Here is a 7,247-nt window from a genome sequence, read left to right on the forward strand (position 1 = left end):
GTGCTATTAAAAACAACTTTGCTCATGGAACCGTCCCTGTCATGGCCAATGTCAAGCTATGATCGTTTTCTGTTGACAAGGTTCAGGCTGGATTTATTTCACTTATTGCTGGCCGTGCCAAAGGGATCCTACCGTGGACAAGTGTTGCCGGCTTGCGGCTGCGACGAAAAGTCTCCGCAAGACCTGGCACACTTTTTATTCTTCTGTCCGTTTTACATTATACCACGGAGGTTATATTTAAAACCCTGTCTTAAAAAATTGAATTTCTCTCAATTTAGACCAGCACTTTATTATCTTCAGATGCTAAGCTGTGATTGTACCCTATTTGTATGCAGTTTTTTAAAATTAGCACTCAAATTTAGGAAAAGTATGAAAGGTTAATTGTACCGGTAATAGATATATCTCTAGAAAAATACTAACCTTTTTATATCCTCTGAACACTCCTTTTTAACATTTTGAGTGTACATCCTGCCTGTAACTTTTTGTAACCTTTTATAATCAATTTAATCTAGCTGTTTTTAACTTCTTTATGTAAATACGAGTCAATATATGTTTTGTGTGTAATGCTTTTATGGTTGTTATTTTAAATAACCGAATAAAGTTATTTGACTTGACTTGACTTGACTTGACTAATCCACAGTTGTCAGCAGAAAAGACTTTACATTCTCTAGATGTTAAGAGATGTTTGAAATGTTATTTGCAAAGAACAACCAGTATCCGTAAAACTGATCGGCTCTTCATAGCCTACGGCAGGATGCGTAAAGGACCTCCAGTTGCTAAACAGACTATTGCATATTGGATATCTAGAGCAATTTCCTCTTGCAATCAGCAAGCAGGCAAGACACTTCATGTAACGATTAAAGCGCACTCTACTAGAGCAGTCTCCTCTTCTACTTCTCTCTTTGCTGGTGTGCCTCTTCATCAGATTTGCAGAGCTGCGACCAAGCACTACTGTCTGGAAGCTGCCAACAATGCTGATACAGCTGTGGGGCAAGCGGTGCTACGTAATCTTTTTAAGTAAGGTGAGCCTCTGTTTTTTACCTCCTCCTGCACACATTGTATATATGTATATATTTCTGTTTTTGCAGATGTGCCCATGTTTACAGCTATACTGTAATATGCGTATATGTATTCTCTCATACTCTGTTTACGGTTTACTTATGGTTTACCATGCACAGTTCTCAAATTACTGCTATCTACTCTGATTCAAGAGTGTGAATCTATGAAAGATACCCCAATACTGGAGAAGAACATAAGTTACTTACCTGAAAACTGTGGTTGTCCAGTATTGGTATCTTTCATAGATTCACATGCGACCCACCCACCTCCCCTCACAGGCTCCCCTCTTCTCCTTGGCTTTTATGCCACACTTGTGCTAAAAAATCTGAGAGCCTGCGCCTCTGAGGAGAAGGTTCCAGAGAGTTCTGTTGCCTGATTGGCTGGAATTTGGACCATATCTAATGACTTGGACAAGTTATTAAAGTGACAAGTTTTTTCCTATTACCTTCTATGTTACAATACCTCCTATTGCTCTTTTAGCTATGCTTTCACTATGCTATTGCTATATTGCTATTTATTCTATGTACCGTGGGACTCACACTTCGACGACAGGCATTCAAGCATGTGAATCTATCAAAGATACCAATACTGGAAAACCACAATAACAGGTAAGTAACTTATGTTCATCTTCCTGATCTTATGGAGCTGAAAAAAGCAGGTAGAGACCACCGTCCCAATCTGGGATTTCATAGACAGATCCCAGTCAATTGTGATGCCAAGGCTTTTAGTTGATCAAGATCACGGGTACTCATAGTACGGCCCGCGGGCCGCCAGCGGCCCGGCAAACCTTCCTTGGTGGCCCACGGACCTTGCAGACATCATACCCGTGATTTAAAAAAATTTTTTTTAAAGAGTTTCTGCAAACACTGGGCGCGACTCTGTGAGAGTCTGCTGCTCTGTGGGGGCACGCCATTCCAGTGATAGTCAGAGTGGAGCTGCAAGGGCACTAAGAGGTGAAATACAAAAGCCTCATTAACATGAAAATGTTCTTTTAAAGTCCTGTGAAGTGCTCAGGTGCGGCTGTATGTGTGTGTGTGTGCCCGTGAAGCTGTCTCAGCTGGGGCACACACAGGCAGGGTGAGATGAAAGAGGGAGACAGAGGGAGGTAGAGGGAGATAGACAGAGGGAGAGTGGGACAGGGAGGTAGAGGGAGGGAGAGCGGGAAAGGGAGGGAGAGCGGGAAAGGGCAGCAGAGGGAGGGAGAGCGATGGAGAGCGGAAGGGAAAGGGAGGCAGAGGGAGGAAGAGCGAGGGAGAGGGAGGGAGAAAGGGAAAGGGAGGCAGAGGGAGGGAGAGCGAGGTAGAGAGAGGGAGGAAGGGAAAGGGAAGGAGAGCGAGGGAGAGGGAGGGAGGAAGAGAAAGGGAGGCAGAGGGAGGGAGAGAGGAAGGGAAAGGGAGGCAGGAAGGGAGAGGGAGGGAGGGAGGGAAAGGGAGGCAGAGGGAGAGAGAGTGAGGGAGAGGGAGGGAGGAAGGGAAAGGGAGGCAGAGGGATCGAGGAAGAGGGAGGGAGGAAGGGAAAGGTAGGCAGAGGGAGGGAGAGCGAGGGAGAGGGAGGGAGGGAAAGGGAGGCAGAGGGAGGGAGAGCGAGGGAAGAAGGGAAAGGGAGGCAGAGCGAGGGAGAGGGTGGGAGGCAGAGCAAGGGAGAGGGAAAAGCAGAGTGAAGGAGAGCAAGGGAGAGGGAGGAAGGCAGAGCGATAGGGAGGGAGGCAGAGCGAGGGAGAGGGAGGGAGGAAGGGAAAGGGAGGCAGAGCGAGGGAGGGAGGCAGAGCGAGGGAGAGAGAGGGAGAGAGGAAGGGAAAGGGAGGCAGGAAGGGAGAGTGAGGGAGAGCGAGTGAGAGGGAGGGAGGAAGGGAAAGGGAGGCAGAGCGAGGGAGAGTGAGGGAGGACAGGAGAGCGAGGGAGAGGGAGGGAGGAAGGGAGAGCAAGGCAGAGCTAGGCAGAGCGAGAGAGAGGAAAGGAGAGCGAGGGAGAGTGAGGGAGGAAGGGAGAGCGAGGGAGGAAGAGAGAGCGAGGCAGAGGAAGGGAGAGCAAGGGAGGAAGGGGAAGGGAGGGAGAGCGAGGAAGGGAAAGGGAGTCAGAGCGAGGAAGGGAAAGGGAGACAGACCGAGGGAGGCAGAACGAGGAAGGGAAAGGGAGACAGAGGGAGAGAGGGAGGGAGAGAGAGAAATAGAGAGAGGGAGGGAAACAGAGAGAGTCGGAGATAGAGAGGGAGGGAGACAGAGGGAGGGAGATGGAGAAAAAGGGAGGGTGGACAGAGAGGGAGGGAGACAGAGTGAGGGAGATGGAGAGAGGGAGACAGAGAGAGGGAGACAGACCATGGGTGACAGACGGAGGGAGAGAGAGGGATGGAGACAGAGGGAGAGAGGGAGCAATAGAGAGAGGGAGGGAGAGGGAGAGACAGAGAGAGAATGAGAGAGAGATGTGTGTATGCCGGGTCTGGTGGCTCAGTGGACGAAGACACCCGCTGCAGGGACCTGTGTTCAACCTCATGGCCACAGTTTTTGTGTTGCTCTAGCCCCAACCACTCCCCCTCTGACCCCGCCCCCACCGGTGCGGCCCTTGGACACAAACCACACTGTAAATTTTGCCCCCGAGAGAAAGTTTGTGAGTACCCATGTTCTAGATGGTAGGGGTGGGTTTCCCAACTAAGTCGGTCAAAAATTTGAGTTCCAGGACCCACCAATTAGGATCATTTCAGCTTTGTCTGGGTTTAAATGCAGGTGGTTACTGTTCATCCAGCTACCAATATGTCACATGGTAGTTTGAAAGTTACTAACGGAGGCTGCAGACATGTCGATTTCCAAGATCAGTTGATGATTGTCAACTTAATTGAAAGTGCATACCTTCCTTTCGCCTAAGGATTGAATTAGAGGATACAGTTACAGAATAAAAAGGTGCGGTGACAGGGAGGAGCCCTGCGGCACCCCACAAGTCAATTTGACTTTAGAGGTAGAGAATTGGGCACAGTGAACAGCTTGAGTGCGATCCTCTTGGAAAGAGGTAAGCCACTTAAGGGCCAGGCCCTGTATCCCTGCATTGCTCACATTGTCCACCAAGAGGACGATGAAGACTCTGTAGAGGAAGGTTAGTCTCATCCTCTTTCATTTGGGGGTGAGAGCGTCACAAATATACATGTCTCTTTTGGACATAAACTTGTTGCCTGGAAAATATTGTGGTTTAGACTGGAAGTGCACAGCGTCCCTGCCAACCAGGCCCCCTGTGCCAGAGCTCCTTCCCTAAACTGTACACATAATTTCCACAATTGGCACCCCTTTAGCTCACATATAAGTTCCTAGTAAAAGGTACCCCTGGTACCAAGTGCCTTGTGTTTAAAGAGGGTCCCTATGGACTGCAGCACAAATTATGCCACCCTAAGAGTCCCCTCACCTACCACATGCACACTGCCACAGCGGCCTGAGTGTCTTGGTGCAGACAAAACTGAAGAGCCAACCTGTGTGCCATACCCATGAACACTGCTAGAGGGGTGTCTTACCCATATCCCAGGCAGGGAGTTAAAATGTGCAGATTTATATAGTGTGGCTCATCACCCGTGAGGGTTTCCAGATGCTGTCTATGGTCACGGGGTGATAAAGTGATTTGCTCAGAATGACACGATGTTGCGCTGAAGCAGAGACTCAAACCCGGATCCCCAGTTCCCGAGTCGGCAGCTCTGGCTGCTGCACTACATCCTCACACCCCTGTGAGGGCATATCTGCATGAAATGCCCCTGATGCCCCTGCAATATCCTAGTCGATTCCTGGATATTGTAAGTGAACCAGGGAAGTCATAGTAAGTACATAGGCTGGACACTCGTCATTATGAGTTCGCCAGCTCCATGATGGCTTCACTGAAATATGTGATGTTTGGCACCAAGCATCTCAACATAATAAACTTGCGCTGGTTCCAGTGTCGATTTTATTATAAATTGCACACATAGGGCCCCTTAGAGGGGTCCCCTGAAACCTACCAATCGTTAGTGTGGTCATTGACTGGCCCGAGCCAGCCTGCTACCACCAGACTGTGTTCTGACCTCAGGGGAGAGTGCCTGCGCACCCTGAGGCTGAGAACAATGCCTTTCCTGGGTGGAGGTGTTCACGTCTCCCCCTGGACAGGAAGAGCCATCCGTGGTGGGGAGCTTCAAAGGTCTTGCCTCCTTTGTAATGTGACCCCAGCCTCTCCTGTTCGAAGAAGCTGGCCTCCATCATGTCCTCAACCCCCTTTTTAGTGTCGGAACAGGCCGGAAACCTTTGATAGAATAGGCGATGTGCCCCCCTCTTTCAACCCCAGCCCTCGGATGCTGGAGGCTCGGTCAAGTACACTTTTCAGTGCCCACCATCTTGAAGATGATGGGACTTATCCAGTTAGGGCTAGGACTGTGTCCTCCTCTCACAGAAGGTGGGCATGTTAGAGGGCCTAGACACCCCAGGCATAGGGCCCATTGGACACCACCTGTCACTCCCTTATAACACCCTTAAATCTAGTTATTTAGGTGGCATCCCCAGTCCATGAACTTCAGTTCCTGACCACCTAAGAAGAGCTGGGCACTACCGATCTGCACCAGCAGAGAAGATTGCAGAAAACTACTGCATACAGGTGTTCCAGGACCTTTTGTCTAAAGTAAAATCTGGATCCCCTACGGATTGCTGCCCACTACCCGTCCTAAAAGAAGCCTTCACCGGCCTCCCGGGTCCAGACCTCTCTCTTCTGAATGAGTCCCTATTCCAGGGTTGTGTCCCTAAGGCCTTTAAAGAGGCAATTGTGGTTCCCCTTCTGAAGAAATCAGGGGCCCAGATCCTGTTGAATTACAGCCCAGTCTCCTTGCTCTCGTACCTGGCAAAGGTACTGGAGGCTCATGTGGTGAAGTGCCTTTCCAATTTTATTGAACAATCAAACTATCTCGACTCACACCAAGCTGGGCTTTGGTCTGCCCACTCTACGGAGACCGTAATACTGGCGGTATTGGACTCCCTGCGAGAGAGGGCTGACAGGGGTACTCCTCAGGCCCTGGTGCTGTTAGATCTCTCAGTTGCCTGAGAGACACTGTCGACCATGGTATCTTTGTGGACCATGTCAAGGAGGCTGGCATTCAGGGCTCAGCCCTTAGTTAGATTAGCTCCTTTCTAGAGGATCGCTCCCAGTCAGTCTAGAGCGAGAGTCCACCATGAGTGGACCTCTTCTGGACTCCTCGACGTTACCTGCAGCCTCTGCAAGGAGACCCCCTCAACCGTGACTTGCTCTGGTATGCGTTTTCTGACACCAAAATGCACCCTTGCAGCCATCCGTCCTGGGCTTTGGTGAAGAGGACAAAAGGTGTTGCTACGTTCCCGAGAATCAAAACTTACCATGACAGCTTTTGGTTTCCTTCGACCGGCCTCCTGGCCCGAGCCTGCAGACCTTTTCCAACTTGGCCTGTCTTTGATGCTGTGTTGGCATCTTGCACCCGGGAGTCCCTGTGCCGCTGGTGGTGTGGTGTAGTCATGGTGCTGCCTTGGGCCATGTCCAGTGTTGGCCTCAACCCCCAGAGACTAGTTCCCCCAAGCCGCTGTTACCTACCTGTAAGCAGCCTCTGTCCGATTGCCCAAGTCCCCCTTAATTTGTATTGGGTTTCCAACCTTGAACTTGCACCTGGGCACCCCTGCCTCGCTGGTGGTGCACTGTTGGTTCTGAACAGAACCTTGTCCAATACTGACCTTAACTTTCGTAGAATGGTCTTGTAAGTAGATGTTGCCTATACGTATGTTGAATGTTTTCTTCACCCCATAGGTTAACATTGCAAAGTCTGGAAATTGCACTAATTTTCCACTTTTTATATTGAACATATTTCTATTGCAAAATGTATTTACTCAAGATGAAATTCTGTGGGTCTGCAAAATAAATCTAACCAATTGTCATTTCATAAATTGGTCTCAGATTTATTCATTGAGTGTGTGTCATTTATTGCCACTGTGTGTACAACAGTATGTGTCATTTATTGCCACTGTGTGTACAACAAATGCTTAAAACTACCCTTGTATACTGCTCCCCCACGCTACCACAAAAGAGCAATAGTATTATCTACTTTAGCCTCTGAAAATCTCTGGGGATCCACTGTACTCTCTGCACACTATACCTCTTTTTGGTGTAGACCCAGGCACGACCAGCAATAGGAAAACCACATGGTTCACCGACGCCATCAAAGACTCAAAGAAA

This window comes from Lissotriton vulgaris, unplaced genomic scaffold (assembly GCF_964263255.1).
Source record: "Lissotriton vulgaris unplaced genomic scaffold, aLisVul1.2 SCAFFOLD_1492, whole genome shotgun sequence".
In the NCBI taxonomy this organism is placed as follows: domain Eukaryota; kingdom Metazoa; phylum Chordata; class Amphibia; order Caudata; family Salamandridae; genus Lissotriton; species Lissotriton vulgaris.